The sequence below is a fragment of the Chrysemys picta genome, chromosome 3 (genome assembly GCF_011386835.1).
Source record: "Chrysemys picta bellii isolate R12L10 chromosome 3, ASM1138683v2, whole genome shotgun sequence".
NCBI lineage: Eukaryota > Metazoa > Chordata > Testudines > Emydidae > Chrysemys > Chrysemys picta.
The window spans coordinates 148,353,408-148,378,345 of NC_088793.1; the positions used below are offsets into that span (position 1 = coordinate 148,353,408).

At 50.4% G+C, this 24,938-nt stretch overlaps 1 long non-coding RNA gene across 2 annotated transcripts in view; it reads left to right on the forward strand.

Annotated features, from left to right (window-relative positions):
• Positions 1 to 2,691: 2,691 nt before the first annotated feature.
• Positions 2,692 to 24,938, forward strand: part of LOC135982461 (uncharacterized) — a 69,720-nt gene continuing 47,473 nt past the window's right edge. For both annotated transcript variants that reach the window (XR_010599836.1, XR_010599835.1), the window contains exons 1-2: positions 2,692 to 3,109; positions 4,048 to 4,215. This is a non-coding gene — a long non-coding RNA (uncharacterized LOC135982461). The remainder of the gene's footprint in view (positions 3,110 to 4,047; positions 4,216 to 24,938) is intronic.

Genomic DNA, 24,938 nt, shown 5'->3' on the forward strand with positions numbered 1-24,938 from the left:
AGGGACTTTCTGAGTGAAAACCAGGAATCGTTAGCGCTTGAACTAGTTACACTCTGTAGGTGGCAGTTGGAGCAGACTTACATCTTCCGTGGATCGGGGACCCAGCACGCACACTGACTAGGGTGACCATAGTTTCCCAAATGGAAGACAGAACACCCCTGGGCCAGCCTAAGGCCCTCTCCCACCCCCACCCCAGAGCCTGGGGCTAGCCCAAGCTGCCCCACTGCTCCCCAGTGTGCGGGGCCAGCCTGAGCCCTCCTGCCACCTGCCCACAACCCCCCCTTCCCCTCATAGCCCCCTTCCACCCCATGTGTGGGGCTGGTCCTTTGAGCCTTCCCGCCACCAACCTGCCCGTGGTGCTGGCCCAAGCACCCCCCTCTCCCCTCCACATGTGGGGCTACCCGAGTCCCTCCTCTCTCCTCTGCAAGCAGGGTGAGCCTGCCGGCGTGAGTTGCTCTCCCCAGCCCTCTCTCCAGCACACCCCACTGCCCCGCATGTTCCTCCGCATCCCACTAGGGGTCTCACCCCACCTTTCTGGCAAAACTGTGCATCTGTCCAGTTTGCTCTTGCCAACTGATGATCAATTGGCAAAAGCAAATAGGACACATCAAAAAATTTGTAACAGCCAGGATACGGCCTAATAAACGGACTGTCCCGGCCAACACGGGATGTTTGGTCACTCTAATACTGACCAGTAGGTTACAGCAGCCCCTCTGAGTCCGGGTTGAGGCCCGTGAGGGGAAACCCTGTGCCCTGCTGCTGGCCACGCACTGTAGACTTGCTCTGTGACTAGAAGACTGTAGTCTCCAGGGCAGTCAATATGGCACGGTCACTGTAGAGGAGTCAGCCCCTGACGTGGTGAGACAATTCTTTTCCAGCTCCTCTAACGAGCGCTGAGGCAGGATCCGGGGACGTAGCCTCCATGAGAGGCTGAGCCGGGCAGAGCTTTCCCACTGCCTCAGATGCCGTTTGCTGGGAAGAAAGCACACTGGGAGAAAGAAGATCGGAAGAGGCAACCATGGGCAGGGAAAGAGAGCTGAGAGCAGGACCGCTTCCTTCCACCTTGCTTTTTCCTTTCCAGTTCACAGCTGGGTCTGTCCTTCCCTGATACATTGCACTGCACCCCGATCTCTCGAGGAGTGTGTCACACGCTCCCAAAAGTTGTAGGAGGGGCAGGTGCTGGTGGGGAGGGCCAAGTGATAGCAGCCTGTTTGGAACCCTCGATAAATGCCCCAGTGCAGCCAGCGTGAAATGAAGAAATATTGCTCCCGGTAAATATTTATTTTATATCAGAAATTAGCATACCAAATGTAATTAGAAAACAACGTCGTGTGCACGCTCCCCCCACCTTTAGTCTGTCAAACGGCATCTTAGAATAACTAGTCAGAAGGAATGTGGCCTAATTAGCAAGCATTGCAGCCTACTGTCGCCGTTTGATAATTACACTGCAATGAGATTCTGAAATGAGGATGGGTTTTTTTTTCTGCCCTTCCCTGGCAGAAGCCAGTGCCGGCTGGTTTTCATTCTCCCCACCTTTATTTTGTCTTCCTCTTTCGGCATGTATTAGAGCTGACGTTCCAGAGCAGCCAAATGCCAGCCTAGGAAAATTGCTGATGAAGGGCCCCGTGAGTGACACCTGGCAGCAGTGACACTGTGTCTAACAGGTTCCTCTGAGGCCCAGCGGGGTGGCAGCCGCTCTGAGCTGAAGCGGAGAAGGGGCAGTCGCCTTGCTGTGCTTCAAGCACATCTGAGCCGCAGTCGGCGGCCTGGGAACTTGGCTGGGATGCTGAAAGGAGGTGAAGTGAAGGGAAAAAAGGGGAAAGAGAGCTGCCCAAAGCCTCTTGGAGGAGCCAAGGATTTGTTTCTAGAGATTTGGGTCAGGATAAGAAGCCCTAGGAAGAAACAATCCAAAAGGCCTTAGGGAACGTTGCTGATGCCAGTCTTTTTCACAGCAGTTTGATTAATTATCATCCATCCATCCATCCATCCATCCATCCAATGTTAAACAGTTTAGGGAGGACATACTGTGACTTAAATCCATCAGAAATGACCCCTAAGGAAGAAAGAGCTTGTTTGCACAGCATCTATCAGAGTGAGGGCCTAGGTCATGACTAGGTCTCCTAGGCACTGCCATAATACAAATAGATAGATAGATTAGATTAGATGCTTGTGGAAACCTTTCTACCTCTGTTGCTAGAGTCAAAATAAGACATAAACCAGACGTGAGCCCCAGAGCTGCTGAGCCCTGCTCCCTGCCATCACAAGCAACCCCGTCATACAGTCTCATGCATACATTTGTCCAGCACTCTCTTAAAATTAATTGTCCCCACCCCCCAACTCCTGTTGGAAGGCTTTTCTGGAACCTCACCCCTCTGAGGGTTAGAAACCTTTTTCTAATCTCCAGCCTGAATTTGCTGATGGCCAGTTTATACCCATTTGTTCTTGTGCCAACATTGTTTTTTAGCTTAAATAGCTTAAATAGCGCTTCTCTGTCTTTGGTATTTACCCCCCAATGAGATATGCACTTTAATGAACCTAGTGAGATAGGCTCATTATCTCCCTATTTTACAGATGGGGAAACTGAGGCAGACAGCGATTAAGTAACAGCCTAAAATTATACTGAGAGTCAGTGGCAGAATGGGAATAGAATTTAGGAGTCTGGAACCCACGTCACCTGCTTCAACCCACTAGACTAACCACACTCTCTTCCACAGCTGGGTAAGGAACCTAGGAATGCAATTCCCCATCTCCTGCGCTAATCACTAGAGAACAGCTTCGACCCCACCCCCAAATAGAGCTACCTCAGAGACTGCCTGATTTTTTGGCCTGGTCCCATGTAGTTTGTCACTCTGTGACATTTGCTCCTTGGCAGTGAAATTACGTGTCCTGTTTCTTTAACTGTGTAGCAGGAAGCCATGCAACAGGGGAGTTGGGCAAGGTTGTAGGCAGAAGGGCTACAGTGAAGCAGCCAGAAAGCCAAGGAAACTTTAGAGATAACCTGATAGGCTGTTTATTCTCTCAGGAAGTACTTGTCTCCCTGTTTGCAACAGCCTACTCATCTCCACTGCAAGTGACCACAAACTCCCAGAATGGAGAATCCTGAGCACAGGTGGGGAATAAGCCCTAGGCTGGGGGTGACTGAACAGGCCATGTGTCTGTTTTCATGCAAACGCTCCTGGGGAACACAGACAAAGGGGAAGGGAGAGGCAGAAAATGTCAGAGAAACAGAATTGCTTGCAATGGAAACAGTTTCTCCAGAGGCTCTTTCATGAGACCAGGGCAAAGCAACTGACAAAGGAAAGTGCAGTACTCTGCTGTGGGGAACAAGGTTGCTAAGGGGTTAAGAATTTGGAGACTCCAACAGCAGACTGGATCATGCGGGGATGAGCTACTGAGACATTAATTAACACTGAGGATCTAATGCTCCTTGGCTCCACTGAAGCTGTGTCATTTGGGGCAGCTCTGTGGATACTGATCCACGGTTATTGGTGGTAACCCTAAGCTTGGCAGTAAAGAGTACTGGGATCAGGGCAAATCTGAGCATGTCAGCCTGCAGCTGTGACATGATGGGAGAGAAACATCCCCACAGACTGAAGGGAGGGAAACACAAGGGGATCAGCAAGGAGGGAAACTGGGCCCCCCAGTCCCAAAAGAGAGAGGAGATGGGCCATCTCTATGACTCTGAGGAGATCCCACCTGGGATACAGAGCTCAGCTCTGGGCACCTCAATCTCAATGACTTCATATCCTAGGAGCAGGGACAGGAGAGACCCCGTCTATACAGCTCTGAAGCCTCTGCCTGGGATCCCATGCTCAGCTCTGGGCCCCACAAAGATATTGACAAAATGGAGGAAACGCTGTCAGGGGGCTGGAGGGACCCAGTTTAAAAGAGGAGATTAAAAGAGCTAAATAACGGGTAGCCGCCCACTCCTCAGACAGATTTGCTGGGTGGAGGTGGTGGGAGGGGGCGTATATGCAAATTCAAAAGGCAACAAAGCGGTTTTATGTTTTAATTTATTATTGTAATATTTTAATGCCCTACAAACAGGTTCCCTGGTGTAAACCTGTCCTAAGGGGGTGCAGTCCCACGGAGCTTGAGGGTTGTGAGTTGCCCTGTATCACTCCAACACAATGAGAGAAGCCCAGAGCCTCGCTCAGTGCTTGGATACATAGATGGTTCTGACGGTGCTGGTTCAAGTTTTGGGTCGAGATTCAGGTCAGTCTTTATTTTTTTCCAAACTGGTTCAGCCAGCCCTAGTAACAAACCCTGCCTTGTCCCATGAGCCTCCTGTGGTGAAGTGCATGCTGGGAAATCCATCAGTTTCCCTCGCCCTCCTCCCACTGTAGCCACTTGGGGCCAGATTTTCAAAGTTATTTAAACTGTAGGCACGTAAAGATGCAGATGGGCGCCTAGTGGGGTTTTCAAAAAGCACCGAGGTGCCTAACTCTCATTGATGTCAAGGGGTGCCAAGAGGAGCGGAGGCAGGAGAGGGAGTGTGATCAGGGAGGGAGAGGGCCCGCTGGGGTGCTCTGTCTGCTGGGACACAGGCTGGCTTTGAACAGACTTCTGGAGGAATGTCAATGAACCTTAATTCCCTGTAATGACTGTGATGGGGGAGCTCCACGCAGCCTGATTTGCATCCGCTCCTATCTCCTTCATCTCTCCTGCTTTGTTCTTAATTACCCCGGCTTTGTTAATGTAATTGGCTGTGCCCCAATTGCTCTCTGAATCGCTGTCGAAGGCCTCGCCACAACTGCCTGGAAGCTCCCTCGCTATCCGTAACAGGGGCCAGGCCTTTCAAGGATGAAGGAGTTGCTGGAGGCTGGGCCCTGCTTAGTCTGTGTCCCTGGTACCAGCTTGCTTTACTTATATAGAACAATCCCCCCTGTTCTGAGTTAGCTGCCTCCAGGTTGAGGAACGGCAGCTATTCCATAGGAGAGGGTCTTTGTTAACCCAGGGGCCTTGCTTGGAGGATCCGGTGGTGCTCCTGACTTTCTGGAAAGTCCTTCCCTCACTCTGAGAGGGCAGATAGGATCTCTGCAGCGCTACTGCAACTGCAGCCGCCCCAGGCACTGGCTTTCTAATTGCTGTGCGCGGCTGGGTTCTTCTGGGGCTCCAGCAGGGTGGGCGATTGAATAGAAAGAGGGCTGGCGTTTCATTTAAGTCATTAGAAAGCTCCTTGGGGAGAAGAGATGTGGGGGAGGGGGGGAGAGAGAGAGAGAGAGAGAGAGCAAGAGGGGAGGGGAGTGAAGTGAAGGAGAGTGCGAAGAAAAGGGGAGTGAGGGAAGGAGCCAGCGAAAGACCGGAATAGAGTGGAAATGGGTGAGGGAAAGAAGATGAGAGAGGGAAGTGTGAGAGAGGAGATGGAGGATGTGACGGGGTGGGAGCGGGGGTCTTTGCTGGGCGCATGGTTCCACCTCCCCACCCTAGGGACCAGTGTGTGCTGCCTGTGCATTCTGCAGCCATCCTGCCATCCTAGGGAAGTCATCATGGGCTCCTGCCTCAGGCCGGCTCCCCGCCAGCTCCTATTGTGGGCTCTTTTGCCTGCCCCTCAGCCTGCCCCCCTGCTAAGAATAGCAAGGGGACTCCGATTTTCTTGTGAGTCTCTGTTACTGCAGCAAGACAAATTAATGTGGCAGCAAGATGCCCAGGTTGCAGAGGGCAGAGCATTGGCCCCTCAAGTCGAGAGGCTCAGGACCCTCTGTTCACAAGCTGGGATATTAGGGCACTGAAACCTCTTGAGCTGTTCATGCAAGACATGACGGAATGGTGAGGATCTCCCAAAGCCAGCTGCTCTCCTGAGCTTTCCCTTACCTGGAAGAGATTCTCCTTTCCAGTTTGGAACCCATTGTTGGGAGAGGGGGGGTTCTGATTCAGAGACTCAGATTTGTCCCCCAGTGCATGAGGTTGAGGTTCTGGTTTGGGCCTGGATCTGGTATCCTGTCTCTTGCAGAGGCCAGTAACTCATTTCCCCAGTGGGAGGAATCCCTCCCATAGTGCAGCTGGCCAGTGTGCAGTGGTCTGATGCAGGGTGGAGAGAAGGGACTCCTCCCTGCCCCCTGGGGGAAATCAGTTTGTGCCCTGAACCATGAGGTTTGATGACCCCACCTTAGTGCACAACCCTGTTCAGCCCTTTCGCCATACCCAGCTCCACAGCCACTGACTCTCCAGCCTCCTGTGGCGGTGAGTTCCACAGCTCGCCCCCATGCTCCCTGTGCTGCTTCAGAGTAAACATTCAGACCCCTCATGACACCACTGATTTGTGTCCAAACCCAGAGACTGCTTCTGAGGGGTGTCCCAGAGCCAGACGATACAGGTACAGCTGCTGCCAATGGAAATGTCAGCAGATTAGGGGGATTAGCGAAAAGATCCTGCGCGGATTAGATGAAATAGCAGAGAACATTGCTGAAATGGTTTAGTGTTCCTTTCTGCAGGGGGGATTCTAGTGCACCAGGACTCTAAAGACTGTGTGTGTCTGTCTCTCTCTCCACCAGCCCCTTCCATCTTTGTCTCTCTCTCTGTGGCAGAGGGCTTAGGCAGCATCAGACCATTGTTCAACTTGTGCAATAAGATGAATGTCCTTTCCCATCAGCAGAAGGAAGCCAGCTTCCCTTAGGAGTGGTGCAGCAGCAGGAAGGAGTCTGTGCCCACCCCACCCCCGCAGTGCTATCGCCCACCGCTGTCTCGGCTAAACCAGCTTAGCTGCCAAATGCACCGTTTGACATGTGTTTTATTTCAATTTTGACCTCGTTGCCAGCAGCAGATCAGCCTCCCCTACCTGCCACCTTCTTTTCCTCTACTCGCTTCTCTCTGCCTCCCTCCTCTCTTTCTTTTCTGCTCCCCTCTGTCCCTTTCTCTCTTTCTCCTTGCTCTCCTGCTCAGGTTTTTATCTCCTTGCTTTGTCTCTGTGTGTCTCTCTTGCATTACTGTCACTCTTGCTGTGTGTGCATGTTGCTCTCTATCTCTCCCTATCCATACTGATTGGGTGTCTCTATTTCCCCCTGTTCTCATTAGATTCAGCCTTAAGCCCTGCACTGCAGATCCAGGGAGTGTGTGGTCTGGGAATCAGTAGCCCAAATCACCCGGGGCCCTGTCCTGTGCATACATGAACCCCACAGCAGTTAACAGAGCTGTGTGTGGGCTTGTCCAGTGGGTGCAACAGGACCCCTGGTAGCAAAGACCATTCTGGGTTGTGATCTTGTTGTCATGTGCTCTTGGCCTCATCCTGAGAATCCCATTGACTCCAGGGGAAGTTGTGGGTACTCAGCTCTGCTCAGGGTCAGGCCTGCTCTTGTCTCAAAGCCGCTGCCCTTATGTTTAGCTCAGTTGAGCAGCTGAACTTTCCCCAAGCAGGCAAGTCACTGCCCCTTCTTCTTCTCCCTCGGCAGCTGGCTTCCTGGGCTGGCTGGAGCCCTCTCCTTTGTGCACTTAAACTCCTCACCCTCAGCCATTCTTACCTTCAGTCTGCTTCCCTCTCCTCAGGCCAAGGGAGGGGAGCTGACAGCTTTCCAAGGAGCAGGGAGAGGGGGATGGGGAGAAGAGAAGGGGATAGCAAGAGAGAAGTCATGCTTAGGTAGAACCAGCCCTGGGGATTCGGAGTATGGAGACCCAGGCTGTGAAGGACTCTCCCACGATAAATTGAGTCATTCACATATTCCTTGCAAATTCCAGCACCAACATTGCTCCCAGGGCGGATAGCATTAGTTTGCTGTCTTGCCTTGGGCCGGGAGTGTATCGGTCCCCTACTTCCTCTTGATTTGTGTACTAACTACATCGAAACTCTTTCGTTGACTTCACCAATGTGCAGCTAATTCTGGGGTAGAGTGTGGAAGCTGTTTAATAGCGAAATGACCCAAACTAGAATAGCCAGGATTCAAGGCTAACACCCTCCTCTTGCAAATGCGCGAAGGGAGTTGTAATTATTTATATTGTAGATCACAGCACCATTAGCTCTTTGGGACAGGGTCTGAAATTTATTATGTGTTTGTACAGCACCTAGTACACTGGGTCCCAACTTACTTTGGCCTTTAGGCACTACTGCAATATAAAGGTTAAATAATAATAATAATGCTAATAATTGTGCTAGGGACTGCACGTTCACATAGTAAGAAACAGATTTTTCCCTGTTTCAGAGTAGCAGCCTTGTTAGTCTGTATCCGCAAAAAGAACAGGAGGACTTGTGGCACCTTAGAGACTAACAAATTTATTAGAGCATAAGCTTTCGTGGGCTACAGCCCACTTCTTCGGATGCATATAGAGTGGAACATATATTGAGGAGATATATATACACACATACAGAGAGCATGAACTGGTGGGAGTTGTCTTACCAACTCAGAGAGGCCAATTAAGTAAGAGAAAAAAACTTTTGAAGTGATAATCATGATAGCCCAGTACAGACAGTTTGATAAGAAGTGTGAGAATATTTAGAAGGGGAGATAGATTCAATGTTTGTAATGGCTCAGCCATTCCCAGTCCTTATTCAATCCTGAGTTGATTGCATCTAGTTTGCATATCAATTCCAGCTCAGCGGTCTCTCGTTGGAGTCTGTTTTTGAAGTTTTTCTGTTGTAAGATAGCCACCCGCAGGTCTGTCATTGAATGGCCAGACAGGTTAAAGTGTTCTCCCACTGGTTTTTGAGTATTATGATTCCTGATGTCAGCTTTGTGTCCATTCATTCTTTTGCGTAGAGACTGTCCGGTTTGGCCAATGTACATGACAGAGGGGCATTGCTGGCACATGATGGCAAATATCACATTGGTAGATGTGCAGGTGAACGAGCCCCTGATGGTATGGCTGATGTGATTAAGTCCTATGATGATGTCACTTGAATAGATATGTGGACAGAGTTGGCATTGGGCTTTGTTACAAAGATAGGTTCCTGGGTCAGTGTTTTTGTTCAGTGATGTGTGGTTGCTGGTGAGTATTTGCTTTAGGTTGGGGGGTTGTCTGTAAGCGAGGACAGGTCTGTCTCCCAAGATCTGTGAGAGTGAGGGATCATCTTTCAGGATAGGTTGTAGATCTCTGATGATGCGCTGGAGAGGTTTTAGTTGGGGGCTGAAGGTGACAGCTAGTGGTGTTCTGTTATTTTCTTTGTTGTTCAGATTTTTCCCTGAAGTTCTTATAATTGGAAGCAGTTGAAATTTTTTGTTTGAAAACATTTTTTTGGGATGAAAAATGGCCTTTTTCCCCCCCAAAGCAAAAGCCTTGCAGAAAATTTTCATTTCAGTCAAATTTTCTGGGTTTTGATGGAAAAAAAAAACCCAAACATTTTTAGTCCTCTCTTTTTTTCTTCTTGTCTTCCCTCCCTCTGCCCCCATTTTCTATTTTCTTATGGAAGGGGGAATAAAGGAGAGACAGGGAAAGACTGAGAAATATTTTGCTTTCTCTCTTTGTTGAAAAACTGAAAAGTTTACAGAGAAAATTTGGAAGAAAATGCATTTCTTTTTGCAGTTTTCAGCAAAAAAAAATGATTACTGTCTCTTGGCCAACTCTACTAACAATCTAAATGGATGACATAGGCAAAGCGCAGGAGAAAGGAAGTACTATTATGTCTCTTTTACAGAAGCAGAGACTGAGGCGAAAGATTAAGTGATTTGCACCAGGTCACACAGCGAACCTACAGCAGAGCTGGGAACTGAAGCCAGGCCACTGTCTTAATCACTTCATAGATTCCCAGGCCAGAAGGGACCATTGTGATCATCTGGTGTGACACCTCCCCTCCCCCCCACATATAGCACAGGCCAGAGAACTGCTCCAGAATAATATAAAAAGCAGATCTTTCAGAAAAACATCTATTGCCAGTGATGGAGAATCCACCATGGCCCTTGGTAAATTGGTCCAATGGTTAATTACTCTCGCTGTCAAAAAATTTGCACCTTATTTCCAGTCTGAACTTGCCTCGCTTTGACTTCCAGCCATTGGATTGTGTTGTACCTTTCTCCGCTAGCTCGAAGAGCCCATTATTAAATGTTTGGTCCCCTTGTAGATACTTTCAGAGTGATCGTCACCCCCAACCCTTCTCTTTCTTAGACTCAAGGAGCTCAATCTGTTTAGTTTATCTCTATAAGGCATGTTTTAATCCTTTAATCATTCTCATGGTTCTTCTCTGATCCCTCTCCAATTTATCAACATCCTTCTTTGAATTGTGAGCACAAGAATTGGACACACTATTCCAGCAGGGTCACACCAGTGCCAAATACAGCAGTAAAATAACCTCTCTCCTCCTATTAGAGATTCCCTTGTTTATATATCCTAGGATCATTTTAGCTCTTTTGGCCACAGCATTGGGAGCTCATCTTCAGCTGATTATCCATCATGACCCCCAAATCTGTTTGAGTCCCTGCTTCCCTGGATAGAGTCCCTCATCCTGTAGATATATTCTTTGTTACTAATGCATATGTTTACATTTAGCAGTATTAAAGCATATATTGTTTGCTTGTGCACAGTTTGCCAATTGATCCAGATTGCTCTGTATCAGTGACCTGTCCTCTTCATTATTTACCACTCCCCCAATTTACCAATCATCTGCAAACTTTATCAGTGATGATTTTATGTTCTCCTCTAAGTCACTGATAATAATGTTAAATAGTGTAAGGCCAAGAACCGATCCTGTGGGACCCCACTGGAAACGCACTCGCTTGAAGACGATTCCCTGTTTACAATTACATTTTGAGATCTCATCAGTTAGCCAGTGTTTAATCAATTTAATATCTGCCATTTTAATTTTGACCATTCCTCTTTGATAGTGACAAGATCTTCATAGCCTGCCAGCTAAATGAAGTGCTGGCACGTGGGTGGGAAATCACCCATGTATCTCGGAGATACATGGAACATAGAATCATAGAAATTCAGGCCTGGGAGGGACCACCAAAGGGCATCGAGTTCAATCCCCTGCACTGGGGCAGGAGTGCTATCAAATCTACAGCCACAAATTGGGAAGACAGGAGGTGACCTGCCCACTGTAGTTTTGCCTCGTGCCCAGTGGTTCACTCAGGTCTCACTAGCTCAGCAGGGTGGGGCCTGGTCAGTGGTGCTGGTCAGCAGTAGGCCTGGCTCTTCTCTCTCTAAACCAGTGCCTAAGCATGTTGCTAGGGTGTGTTGTTCTTTGTTGAGATAGAACCACTTGTGATCAAAGAGTTGGTCGTGCTAGCCTGGGTGTTGTGACGAAGTCTGATTTGGGTAGTTACATTCTTCCAATCTAAATTCCCTGTTGCTGTTTTTCAGCTAGATACAGTATTCCCTTCTCATCCTAAATTGCTGTGTGGCTGTTAAATGGCTCTCATGTTCCACCCCGGAAGTGGCTGCATTTCAGTGGTTGGTGCAGAGACCCTTGTCTGTGGTTTGTAATGAGTCAGTTGAATCTGTGGATCATTCTGGTGCTGTAGAAATACAAGATACTATTTCCATGACTGTCTCCTGTCCCTTCCTCAGACACCCTACTCTCGTTCTCACCCCTTGGCTGGCATTTCATCCTTGTCCTAATCACTTCTTGCACTAGGGGGTGCTTGGGAGACTGGATAAGAGCAAAGATGAAAGGAAATGTCTGTAACTGGGTGAAAAATGTGGTTTAATTGCTGGAACTCGGAAAGGTTTCCAGAGCTTGTAACGTGAACCTTATCAAATGAGGAAAGTTTTCAGCTTAATTGCTCTCCTGGGCAGGCTTGTTCCTTAATTAGAAAACATTTGAACCCGCCCCCACTCCACTCCCTGCTGATAAAAACACCCTGTAGTAGGAAATAGACAATAGCCATCTTCAGCGCCTTGTTCTATATACACAGAGTATCCCTCTCCCTTTGCATCGAGTCCATGTTCTTCTCTCTGACTCTTTTAGGATGCTGTATAGCCTGGAACAATAGACTTCTCCAGAGTCTGGAGGAGTGAGGAGGTTACCCCAAATCGACAGCATTTTTGGTGCAGGGGCAGCTCTATGTTTTTTGCCGCCCCAAGCATGGCAGTCAGGCGGGCTGGGGTGGTCCGCGGTCACGCGGATTCGGCGGTGTTTCTGTGGGTGATCTGCCGGTCCCGCGGCTTCGGCGTACCTGCCGTTGAATTGCTGCTGGAGCCGCAGGACCGGCGGACCTCCCGCAGGCATGCCGCCAAAGGCAGCCTGACTGCCACCCTCACAGCGACCAGCACGCCGCCCCCGCGGCTTGCCGCCCCAGGCACACGCTTGCTGCGCTGGTGCCTGGAGCTGCCCCTGTTTTGGTGGGGGTCTCTTCTTTGCACTTCTGGTCACCCTGCCATTCATAGTTTAACCCTTCAAGCCAAACAGGTGGCAGCTGAAAACAAGATGTTTGTAGGGTTGAGAGGCTGGCTGAATTTGGGGACGGGGGTGGAACCGGGGAGGGCTGCTGGGAACAGGAGGGCAGGACAGGATTCTTGGCTAGAATGATTCCCTTTCCTCCCTTCGCCCTGCTGTCACAACCCTCTCCTCTCTGGGACATGCACTTCCTGCGGGCTGTAATACTTGGGTCTCCTTTTGGTTGCTGGGTTTAGTGCAGGGGTGCTGGGTAGTGGTTTAGTGTGGAGGTGCTGGGTGGCCCTACCTCCTGGCTGCCAGTATTGCTCCTGTTCCCCCCAGATACGTGCACCCCGTGTGGCCCTCCCCTACCCCCCCAACTCTTTGCTGCTTGAAGCCCTCCCGCTCCCTGGTATCCAGTCCCCATACCAGCCCCATTCACTGTTATCTGTTTTGGATCGGTTGGGAAACAGCAGTGGGTCCAGCTCTCATGGGAGGAGGTGGCTGGGGGAGGTTTCTGGGTCTGAGCTGGGTTCTAAGCAACTTGGGGTAAGGCGCATGCCTGTGTCAATGGCTGCCTGGCCCATGGCAGACAAAAATGAACAGCCTGGGCTCCTCACTGACACTCAGCCTTGCGGCAGGGTCACATGGATGGGTGCCCAGCCATCGTACGCCTGCCTCCCATTCGAAGGGGTGACAGGCACGCACTGGGACCAACTTGTCCTGTGAGCACAGGCATGTGCGTACAGCAGGCATTGCGGCCTAGGATCACAGCCCAGCACTGCCTGGGCTGGAGTGCAGAGCAGAAATCCAGCTCGGCAGCCTCTGCGCAGGCTGGGGAAAGCAGGAGTCCAGGGGACACCCAGCCAGGTTTTGAGGCCTGCTTGCCCTTCAGGGAAAGGGGAAGCAGATGTGGGGAGAGCCAACAACCCACCTCCACTGCTAGAAACAACCCTGCTACCCTCCTTGGAAGCCTGCTCACCCATCTGTCTGACTGTTACCCCCACCGGCTCCCCGAGCAGCCGGCTCTGAGATTACCACGCGTGAGGAGGCAGCCACCCGCTTGCCCTCCCTGGAGCAGGCAATAGTGGCCTGTTTTGCAGATCACTAGTGAATGCAGTAAGCTAGGAAAGGGCAGACTCTGGGTGTTCAGGGGAGGAGGCCAAAGGGGCAGAGTGGGGGAGTGTGAGTGGGCACTTTGGAGCTGAGTTGAGTCTGTGCCGAGGTGGGGTGGGGTGGGGAGGGGCAAAGGACTAATGGCTTGAGGCTGTACTGGTTAAACATAAGACATGTCAAAGGGGCGGGGGAAAGAGGGGTAAATCTTATTCACTTTCCGTGTTCCTGCCAAGTCAATGTCGTCTCTCCCTCCGGCGTTTCCTCTCGAGTCGGTGGAGACGTGTACACTACTGCTTCTTTGTGAAAGCAAAGCCAACGTATCAGCTCCATTCGCTGTCGGGAAGCCAAGCACCCCCGGGCTGCCTTTTCCTGCCCCAGAATTCATCCCAGCACCTGCCTTTCCCTAGCCCAGCCGTGATTTTCCACTCGGCAAGCTCCACAAACATTTTAATTTCATGCCTGGTTGTTGTTGCTGGTTTGTAAAACATCTGAATTATATTAGCACTGTTTAAGAGTGTGTCAGGCAGAGAAGCTGCAGCCTCCAGTGGTTGCCTATTCCAGATGGTTAAGTGACAAATCTCACTTCTGATGTCTTAACTAGAGAGGTAAAGTAGGAAAAAAATAGCAAACAGCAAACGGAAACCCACCAGATCTGAAGCTGCGACAGGCGGGGCAGGGACGAGATGGCAGTTAATCCAGACTGAAAGGAACACACAGCAGATGTTGCTTTCTTCAGGGATGTCACGGGGCTCTTTCCCTCCCTGAGACCTGTTGAAAGGAATCGCTTTCTCTCAACGATGCATGAAGCAATAAACATCTAACACACATGCAGAGCCTGATCCTGTGAGGTCTCATTGACCACAGAACTGTGCAGGATCAGGCCCCATTGTCTGTCTCCAGCAAAAACTGGGGTTTTCTGTTTGAATTTCCCTTTGGTTTGGGTTTTATTTTCAATTACTATTTGTATTACAGTAGTGTCCAAAGGCCCCCATTGAGATCTTTGCCCAAGGTGCTGTACATACGCATGCGGAGCGAAAGACAATCGCGGGCCCAAAGAGCTTATCATTGAGATAGACAAGACAGACCAAGGGTGGGGAAGGGAAACTGAGGCACAGAGTAACATGACAAAGCCCATGCTCACACAGCAGGTCTGTAGCAGAGCCACGAATAGAAACCAGTTGATTCCTAGCCATTGTCCCGTTGACTGAACCACACTGCCTCACTAAGTACAGTGTTTTTTGGAAATATGACACTAATGTCCTCACTAGTGTTTTTGGTGCACTTACAGCATGATAACCTACTACTGCTGGCCACTGTTGGAGTTATTCCTTTAGCTCAACTGGGAGAGATGTGTCTGGTAATGATAAAAGTCCTGGGTTCAAACTCTGCTGCCAACCTATACTAGGAGTCTTTAGATGAGTACATCACAAAATAGTGTGTGTGTATAAAAGGATCCCTTTTTTAACTCTTGAGATGCAGCTGACTTTCAGTTGGAACATGGCAGTTGATTAAATAGCACACAGAGGTTTAGGACAGGAAGTGAAGAGAAATGCTGTGTGCAACTGATACTGCAGAGGGGAGGTAGGACCGGTACTTAATTTGTAATGAAAGAGTTGCCGGGGCTCAAGCAATTTTTTTACACTCCTAACTGATGCAGCAAACCCAGAGGTGCCAGGGCTATGAACTGAGAAGCCCAGACGTGCTGGGGCACAGCCCTGGCACAAATGGAGCACTGGGTAGGGCCCATAGGGAGGTAGAAGGGAATTACACAGGCTGGAATTTGGTTAGGACACTGGGGGTAACAACCCAACTCTTATGAAAGCACCATAGGACATGTAATGATCACAAGCAGTTAGAGCTTTGGGGTTGTGTCTGACTGAAACCAGAAGCACAGTGCCCCCTGTGCTGACTCAGAGGCAAGAGCGCTCCCTAATGCGTAACCAACACTGCTTCCTGTGGCACCTGGGTTTTCATGAATCTCCCATCCAGGCACTAGTCTGACCCAGACTCTCCAAGGTCATGAGCTCTCACAGAGAGAGTCGCCCTTCTCATGTCTCTAACAGCTGTACGGCAGACCCGTCGAGAGAAATTGGGCCCCCAGTACATCATGTTCACTGGGGCCCCACTCCCTCCCATTTCATCCCAGTTACAGATGTTTTGGGGGCCTGCTTAAGATGGTAGCCCCAGTACAATTGTCCGCCTTTCTCCCCTCTCATCAGCTCACAAAAATGTTCCCGGGCCACAGGGAAGAAAATGCATGAGGTAAATGCTGAGAGCCCGTTTCCTTGTATCCTAACAATACCATTCCTCTTGCTATAGTTACAGTTGTCTGGGTCTGCAAGATAACCCCCCACCGTCCCCCTAGGCCACAAGTGAAATGAGTTTGGGAGGGACTCAGTTTAAACCACAGTGGGTACTTGTCCACATCACAAAACTACCACGTGATCTGGCATCATTTAGCGTGGTTAACAGCAGTCACTGCTCTGAGGGGTGGGGGTCGGCTAGAATAGCCAGGAGTCCTAAAATCGCCCCTAGACACTCGGGGGGGGGTACCTGCCTCCCCACCCCACACACATTCCCCAGGTATATGTTCACACTCACCTGCTTCTGTGGTCAAAGGGGGCAGGGCCAGGGCGCTCCTGGACCAGTTGTGCTTTTGGTGTGGGTTGCGGAGCCTCTGGTGGCAGTTCCCCTTGCTTGCCCATGTTGGTGTAGTGGCCCAGGTGGGCTGACTGGCTCTGCTGGCAGCCAAGCAGGAGAGCTACCCACCCCTCCATCCTTAACCTTGTCTTTGGCTCCTGCCTGGAGATTAGGCCACAATCATCCCTGGTGTGACTCAGTGACATTGCATTAGGGATGAATGTGGCCCATTGGGGTCCACCTTCCTCCAGTGCATCTCTGTCCCTAGCTAAATGGGACAGTTTAATGGCCTGTCAGGTTTTAAACACATAAAATTCCTAGAGCCCTAGGTTCAAATCCTGCCAGGGGCAGCACTGTCTTTCCTCCTGGAGGGGTGATAAATTGGGTACCGGGTGGGTCTTTTAGATGAGATCTTACAATTCAAAGTCATGGTCGCTCTGAGCCCATGTCAAAGATCCCACGGCATTTATGGGAAGGCTAGTAGTGTTGCCTTAGCTTAAATGTCCTCTTCCCCCTCCCTGCTGCATGGTATGCTGAGTGCTTCATGTTAGAGATGGCTGCATTCCCCTGGAGCTGTGTGTATACAGCTTCTGACGTGCTTTGGGATCCTTCAGGCTGAAAGCTGTTTTATAGACATAAAATCTGAGCAGGAGCATTGTTAGCTGTTGCTTTGCACAATGTTAGCTGTTAATTCAAAGGACAAAGTGTTTCACAGTGAACCCATGTGAACTAATTTGGAGCCCACAAGTTGCTGTTCTCCTTTTGCCTAAACGTACTTAGGAATAGTGACAGGTGAGTCACTGTTGCAGCCAATGCTCCGGTCTGCACCTGTGCTTAATGAATGATGTCTGGATGTCTGTGAAAAAGAGCAGCTTGAGAGTGGCTTGAAGCAGTGCTGGCTGCAAGGATCAGTGAGAGCTCTGTTATCTGCCTCTCTCTCACCTCTATAGTATCTGAGCACGTCCATTGCTTTCTAAAAGTTCCTTGGATGTCTCGTTCTGAATTAAATAGAAAGAAGTGTGTTTTGTTAAGAAAATCCAGGTGGGCGCTTTGTGATTCTACAACCCACAACAGGGGAAGATTGGTGACAAGGATTGGACTGGGCTAGGATCCAGCTATGATTGGTCTGGATGGGTGAGATGATTCCCAGTGTGAACATAAGAACGGCTATACTGTGTCAGATCAAAGGTCCATCTAGCCCAGTATCCTGTCTTCCAACAGTGGCCAATGCCAGGTGCCCCAGAGAGAATGAACAGAACAGGTAATCGTCAACTGATCCATCCTCGGTCGCCCATTCCCAGCTTCTGGCAAAACCGAGGCTAAGGACGCCACCCCTGCCTATCCTGGCTAATAGCCATTGATGGACATCTCTTCCATGAATTTATCTAGGTCTTTTTTGAACCCTGTTATAGTCTTGGCCTTCACAACATCCTCTGGCAAGGAGTTCCACAGATTGACTGTGCATTGTGTGGTCCCAGAAAATCATAACAGAACAGATTACCAAGAGAAAAACCAGGAAAAGTCTAGCAAGAGCTCTTAAAATGCATGGGCCTGACTGTTGTCTCACTTATTCTGGTATAAACCCGGAGTATCTGCACTGAACTTAAGGCAAGGCTACACTTAAAACACTGCACCAGTGCTTCAGTGAAGAGGCTACTAAGCCGACTGGAGAGCTGGTGTCATTAATCCACCTCCCGAGTGGCAGTAGTTATAGCGGTAGGAGGAGCTCTCCTGTTGACATAGTACTGTTCACACTGGGGGTTAGGTCAGTGTAACTTTGTTGCTCAGGGCTGTGGGTTTTTTACACCCCTGAGTGATGTAGTTCTACCAATGTAAGTTTATAGTGTAGACCCGGCCTCAGTGGAGGTGGCGAGAGGACAGTCACACCCTCTGCATTTGACGTGGTTGAGCACCAAGCCCTGCAGCGAGAGGCAGCTGGCTACTAGCATCACATACAAAAGACTTAACGCTCACCTTGGCCATAGGGCTGGGTCAGAATTTTTGAAGCCACAAACCGAACTTGGAAGCATGAAGTTTGCAACCCGTTCTGTCAAAGAACAGCAGAGCCCCTTGGGAGAGCAAGGGAGGAAGGCGGCTTTGGCCCAGATGCCTTTCTTGGGAGCCCTGCAGTGGTTTGGGCCCTGTGAAAGACTAGGCTGCTGGAGCTGTGGATGTATGGGATGCACTGCCAGCACCTCCTGTGGAACGTGACCTGCCAACCAGCTGCCACGCTGGGGAGCTCAGAGGAAAAGGATCAGCAAAGCAAAGTACCTCCCTGCAGAACCTCGGGGTCTAGCAAAGACAGCAGCGAAGTTCCCAGCCAGGAGTAAAAGTGCTGAGTGGTGCACAGCTTAATCTCCTTATTAGGATAATAGGCTGATACTTATTGTATAGTTAAAATGGAAATTGACAGTGGAGCTGCAGTTTCTCTGACTTCAGAGACTCTCTGTAGTAAACAATCTGGTGAAGCGGCTACACTGCTTCTAAGTTACCTCTGTTCATGGAAAGCAGGAGGTGTGTGGGGGGGAAACGAAAGGAAACAGGATGAACTGCATGTATGATATGAACAAAGAGGCGGGATCGCTCGTTGACCTTGTGCATCAGTTGGCCCTGAAAAGTGCCTGTGAAAGGGTTTGCTCCTGTGGTGGGTTGGCTAAGAAGTGTGGAGGCAGAATGGTGTGGCTGCAGGTGCTGGGCGAATGTTCTGGGAGGTCAGACATTCCCCCTATGTCATTCAAGGGGTTATTGGTAACCAGTGAGAGGGACTGGCTAGCCAAGGCGGTCTGTTCCCTTTGGAGTCTCTGAGTGTGGAGCTCCAGCAGGTGTTCCCTTGATCCTATTCACCGCTGCAGTATGGATGCCGGCCCCAGCAGGCTTTGTGCGCTTTACAGGTTTTGACTGGCTGGAGCAATGCTTTCTGGGATTCATCACTGGTGCTGCAGGACAGTGGGGGCAGGCAGGAAAGAGACAGTAGGAGTGCAGAGCTCTGGGGACGTTGGTGGACACAGCTCCAGCACATGTTTGGGTCTGGTGCCTTTGCAATAGGCGGGAGCATGTTTTTTTCCCCTCCCCTCTCTGTTCTATTCTTTCTCAGCAGCATTTTTTTGCATCTCCTCCAGGACTCTGGAACACGGAGTTCACCTCCTGCTACCCTCAGCCCTCTTCCTCCTCCCCCCCCCGCACCTGATATACCCCCCCTTAATGGGATCACTTGAAGATTCCCTTGAACCTGAGGTGGGGCCAGAATGGCTCCTGAACAGACATGACAGAAAAGGGGCCAGTGGCTGGAGTGGAAGCAAAACACTGCACCTTAGCAGAGACTGGCTGCATGGGAAATGGAGACTTCCCCCCTTAGTCACTGGTTCCAATCCAGTCCCAGATCAGTAATGGCTAGTGATGAAAAGTTATAACCCAATGACACAGAGGTGGCTGAACTATAGGGTGACAACCCGTCCCTTATTTTAAGGGACATCCTTTGACTATTTTAAACATTAAATTGAAGCTTGTGGTAATTGCATTGTATATTTGAGGGCAGTAGAAAAGTATACTTGATATGCTAAGGGAACTGGTATTTCCCTAAAATGTCCCTTAAAATATGTCCTTCATTTTTCATATGGCTTTCCCTTATTTCCCTCCAACACCAGTGGTTGCCCTACTGAAACACGAATTGCTCCCCTCCCCTCTTGCTGATGCTGGAGAAAAAACATTAACTTCTTTAGGTTTCCAGGCTGTTTTTGAGCTGGTGGGTCCCGTCTGGAAGAGGGGACTCTGAAATAACCAGCCCAGTTTTGCCTGACTGAACAGCTCAGGAAATTTGTCTAATCATTGGAATTCTGAGTCTCCTCTGAACTTCCACAGTATTTGGCAACTCAGCTGTGGTCCCTGATCTGACAGCTGTTCTCTTCTATATAAGCTCTTATAAGTGCATCACTGTAGTTTCTGAGCACCTTCCTGCGGTGACTAAAATCTGTCAGGTGTTTGTTCTCTCGTCCTCTCCCTCCCCAGTTTGGTGGCTCATGTGAAACGAGTTGTGTCGGTGTGTGGGGTCCCAGTTGTGTTCTTAGCAGACGCGACATGAGGGATGAGAAACCTGAAGGTGACAGGACTGGGCTGTGAACCTGTCCCCGAAATGCTGCAGGAGAAAAGGAATGAGGCCTACTGTGTAGTCACCTGGCTGAGATTAGCTGTGGCAAGCCAAGCTGTTGTGAGTCACTGGAACAGTTTGCTGTACCTGTACCTCTCGAATGACCCAGCGATCTCTGGATAATCTAAGCTTCCATTATACAAAGGAAGTTTCCAGCCTTTATGGCTGCAGAGGAAACCTTCAAACTATGCCCTGATATCATGCTGTCAGCCTGAGTTTGCAGACCAGCACCCTGAGACAGTAACCCTGTGTGGCATAGCTTTCCCACTTTATCTGAGTGGGGCACAACCTCTGATGACTAGCGATCGCTGTTACGCTGCTCATCGTCCAGCTAGTCCGAGATGGAGTAGGTGGAGCCTGACCACAGCACTCCCCACGTATGATTCCTCCCCAGCTGGACCACTGCTGCTGTAACCCCTGCTCAGGCAGCAGTAGCTGCTCGTACATTTCAGTTCCTCTTTTGGAGAAGAAGAATGTTGGTGTGGGTGAAAGATATCTAGCTGGCAGTCCTGGAGCCTGAAGTCCCATTTCTTCACCTAACAGATGCTGCATGGGCAGCAACAGGGCAAGCTTCTCTTCTCCTCCAATCTCCCTCCCCTCCGCAAAATGCCTCTGCCCTACCCTGGAGCAACACCCTGCCCCCTGCAGAAGGGAGTTGGGTCTCCATGGCTCATGCGATCTTTGGCTTCTCTTCCGAGGCTTCCAGCGAGGGTGTGTGTCACTTCCAGTGGGGTTTTGTGAAACACTAGGAATGGAGCTGAGCCCTTCCTGTCTCATTCCCTGCAGAGCCTGCCTCACCCCCACACACTGGAAAATCAGGCCCACCTTTGTCTTTGCTGCCCCGGGCCCCACAGAGCTCCTGATCTAGGAACTGAAAGGCTCTGCCTCCCACCTCCAGTAGCTGAACCAAACTCTTCCTCTGCCCCCTCACGTACATCAAGAAAAAGCCATGGGCTTCTCAACATTTTTTTTTTTAAACGATAGGTTAAACGCATCCACGGAGGGGAAAAAATAACCAACGGAATTCAAGGTCTTGGGCAATAGCAATTTCCTCCATTAAGCCGGCAGACATGGGGAAATGAGGGAAGGCCTATTGATTGATTTTTAACATGGCCCATTATATATCATGTGGATATTGAAATATTAATACCACTTTGCCATTAAGCAGAGAGAGAGCCTGAATCCCCAGGGGCTGCCGTAATGGGGAGGGATGGACATGGTCTACAGGTGGCACTCAGCAGGATAATGAGGAAAGATGATATCATTTCTACACACTGTAAGGAAGATGCCTGTTGCACTGGGATGGTTACACCGAGAGCTTGCTCTTCCCCAGAAAGGAGATTTACAAACCAAATCACTGAGGGTATGTCTACACTACGAGAGTAGTTCGATTTTACTTAAAGCGAATTAGTGGAACCGATATTACAAAGTCGAACGTGTGTATCCACACTAAGAACAGTAATTCGACTTTGTGAGTCCACACTAACGGGGCAAGCGTCGACATTGGAAGCGGTGCACTGTGGGCAGCTATCCCACAGTTCCCGCAGTCCCCGCTGCCCATTGGAATTCTGGGTCGAGCCCCCAATGCCTGCTGGGGAAAAAAATGTGTCAAGGGTGGTTTTGGGTAACTGTCGTCATTCAACCGTCACTCTCGCCCTCCCTCTCTGAAAGCACTGGCGGGCAATCAGTTCGCGCACTTTTCTGGTGAGTGACAGCGCGGACGCCACAGCACTGCGAGCATGGAGCCCGCTGCGACCATCGCTGCAGTTATGGCCGTTGTCAACACCTCGCACCTTATCATCCACCTTTTTCAGAGGCAGATGCTGAGAAATTGGGCGAGGAGGCTACGGCAGCGCGGTGAGGACATTAAGTCTGAGAGGGGCACAGACCTCTCTCAAAGCACGGGACCCCGCGCCGTGGACATCATGGCAGCAATGGGTCATGTTGATGCTGTGGAACGGCGATTCTGGGCCCGGGAAACAAGCACGGACTGGTGGGACTGCATAGTGCTGCAGGTCTGGGATGAATCACAGTGGCTGCGAAACTTTCGCATGTGTAAGGGAACTTTCCTGGACCTTTGTGAGTTGCTGTCCCCTGCCCTGAAGCGCAAGGACACCTGAATGTGAGCAGCCCTGACTGTCCAGAAGCGAGTGGCCATCGCCCTCTGGAAGCTTGCAACGCCAGACAGCTACCGGTCAGTCACGAATCACTTTGGCGTGGGCAAATCTACCGCGGGGGTTGCTGTGATGCAAGTAGCCAACGCAATCGTTGAGCTACTGCTGTCAAAGGTAGTGACCCTGGGAAACATGCAGGTCATCATAGATGGCTTCACCGCGATGGGATTCCCAAACTGCGGTGGGGCTATAGATGGAACTCACATCCCTATCCTGGGACTGGAGCACCAGGCCAGCCAGTACATTAACAGAAAGGGCTACTTTTCAATGGTGCTGTAAGCACTGGTGGACCATAGGGGACGTTTTACCAACATCAATGTTGGATGGCCAGGCAAGGTTCATGACGCTCGTGTTTTCAGGAACTCTGGTCTGTTTAGACGGCTGCAGGAAGGTATTTACTTCCCGGACCACAAAATAACTGTTGGGGATGTGGAGATGCCTATAGTGATCCTCGGGGACCCAGCCTACCCACTAATGCCCTGGCTCATGAAGCCCTATACTGGCGCCCTGGACAGTGAAAAAGAACTCTTCAACTACCGGCTGAGCAAGTGCAGAATGGTGGTGGAGTGTGCTTTTGAACGTCTCAAGGGGAGATGGAGAAGCTTACTGACTCGCTCTGATCTCAGCGAAACCAATATCCCCATTGTTATTGCAGCTTGCTGTGTGCTCCACAATCTCTGTGAGAGCAAGGGGTAGACGTTTATGGCAGCGTGGGAGGTTGAGGCACATCGCCTGGCTGCTGATTACGCCCAGCCAGACAGCCGGGCGATTAGAAGAGCCCAGCGGGACGCGCTGTGCATCCGGGAGGCTTTGAAAGCTAGGTTCCACAGTGAGCAGGGCAACCTGTGACTATTAAGTTTGTTTAAAGAGAAGCTGAACCTGCCCCCGTTTCTTTACCCACTTAGTGTTGACTATCCTCTCCAGTTACATACCCCCCTCACCCCATTGCCCCCCTTCCAACACACCTTTAAAAATAAAATAAATGGAACTTTGTTCATTAACACCATTTTCTTTATTAAGGGTTTCGTGGTAAAGGGTTGAAACTGGGACGCAGACTGTGGTGGGGAGCGGGTGTAGTGATGGAAAGGATGTTTCTAAACTCGAGGAATGACAGGTTCCTGCTCCTAGAGCGGTCCACAGTGGTGGACTGGTTGTTTCAACGGAGCCTGCCACCCCTCCTTTTCGGGACTCTGTGTGTAGGGGCTATGTGACTTTGTGGCGGGGGAGGACGGTTACAGATCCCCTGCTGCATGGCTCTGTCATCCAGGCTAAGGACCGCTGCATAAGATCTGTAACCGCCCTCCCACACCACAAACTCACATAGCCCCCCCACACAGAACATGAAAACCACCTGCCAGACTGACCAGGGTGCCTAGTGACTGCAATGTGTGTGTGACCTGCTGCTGAACCTGCCCCGTGTCTGTACCCTGGTAAAGGTGACTGTCCTCTACAATTACCAACCCCCTTCCCCCCCCTTCAAACACACTCTCCTCTAAAAGAACCTGACGGAAACAGTAATTAACAGAAACGTATTTTTTATTAACTACACGGTTAGGGGATGACACTGGGACAGGGGCTTGGGTGAGGTGCTTTTGGAGTGAAGGAAAGGACTTATCAAAACTTTGGGAATGAGAGCCGTCTGGTACTTGAGCAGTCTGCAGGGGTGGAGTGACTGTTTTCATGGCCCCTGCCGCCCCTCCTTCTTGGGATTTTGGGTGAGGGGGGGATGGGACTTTGTGGCGGGGGAGGGCGGTTAGAGATATACTGCAGCGGGGCTCTGTCCTCCTGCCCCCGGTCCTGCAGAACATCTACAAGGCGCCGGAGCATGTTCGTTTGCTCCCTCATTAGTCCAAGCAGCGTTTGAATCACCTGCTGGTCATCCTGCTGCCACCTGTCCTCCCGTTCGCTGTGTGATCGCTGGTATTGCGACATGTTCTCCCTCCACTGGGTCTGCTGTGCCGCCTTGGCTCAGGAGCAGCCCATAAGTTCGGAGAACATCTCGTCCCATGTCCTTCTCTTTCGGTGCCTAATCTGTGCCAGCCTCTGGGAGGGGGATGCCGGGGTAGGTCGGGAGACACTCACAGCTGTGGGATGGGAAAAAGGGAGTGAATTCCTCACAAAGATACATTTTTGTGAACAATGAACATAGTCTTTCTCTGTGAACAAGACCATGCACACTAAGGACAAGGTCAAATTTTCGGCCTTCCCATTCAGTGCCTGGGGTCTTGGAGTACAGATCACACAAGCGGGGCAGGACAGCGGAATTCAGGTAGCAGGTGGACATGGTAAGCCGTAGACTTTTGGCTGCTGAAAGCTTAATTTACAGCAGTGCCCTCCTTTCACGTTCAAAGCAATGCCCCTAGCGTTGGCCAGTTCCTGCTGCCGGCAATCTGGCCAGCATGAATTCTGCCCCTGTCCCACCCCCCTCGCGGCTGTCCCCGGGAAAGATCCCTGTATGCTGCCCCTGTCCCGCCTCCACCGCGTGGCTGTAAAACGCCGGTTACAGTTATGTAACAGAACAGGCAATCAGTCCCAATACTAACATTCCCCTAATTTAAAGCAGGTCACCATGAGTGATATCACTCTGATGAGGATTTCGGACACAGAGAAAGACCGCATGCTGCGT